The sequence below is a fragment of the Bison bison genome, unplaced genomic scaffold (assembly GCF_000754665.1).
Source record: "Bison bison bison isolate TAMUID 2011002044 unplaced genomic scaffold, Bison_UMD1.0 scf7180017845998, whole genome shotgun sequence".
In the NCBI taxonomy this organism is placed as follows: domain Eukaryota; kingdom Metazoa; phylum Chordata; class Mammalia; order Artiodactyla; family Bovidae; genus Bison; species Bison bison.
Genome location: NW_011476571.1, coordinates 5,270 through 5,551, shown reverse-complemented (window position 1 = coordinate 5,551; position 282 = coordinate 5,270). Strand labels below are relative to the sequence as shown.

Here is a 282-nt window from a genome sequence, read left to right as displayed (position 1 = left end):
GGGGGGGGAAATTTCTGTCTGATTCTTTAGGGAGGACGGGCTGTCTGCGGCCGGGCGGCCAGATGTTGTACTTTTGGGGGGGAAAGGGTATCGGGAAATGAGGTCAGCTGTTGTATCAAGGACAGAGAGGGGCAGAGATAGTGAGAGAGACAGAGTGAACGTAAAAAGGGGGGGTCGAAGAGAGGGCGAGAGGGAGAGAGGACAGCGAGAGGCGGGCAGGCTCACAGCGGGAGAGAGCAGCGGAGAGAGAAACAGAAAGCGTATAATTAATCCACTTTGGGA

At 55.7% G+C, this 282-nt stretch overlaps 1 protein-coding gene across 1 annotated transcript in view; it reads right to left on the bottom strand.

The window, feature by feature from the left end:
- The window catches only part of IGF2 (insulin-like growth factor 2), an 8,204-nt gene that overhangs the window by 5,481 nt on the left and 2,441 nt on the right, over positions 1–282 (bottom strand). The window lies entirely within an intron of this gene.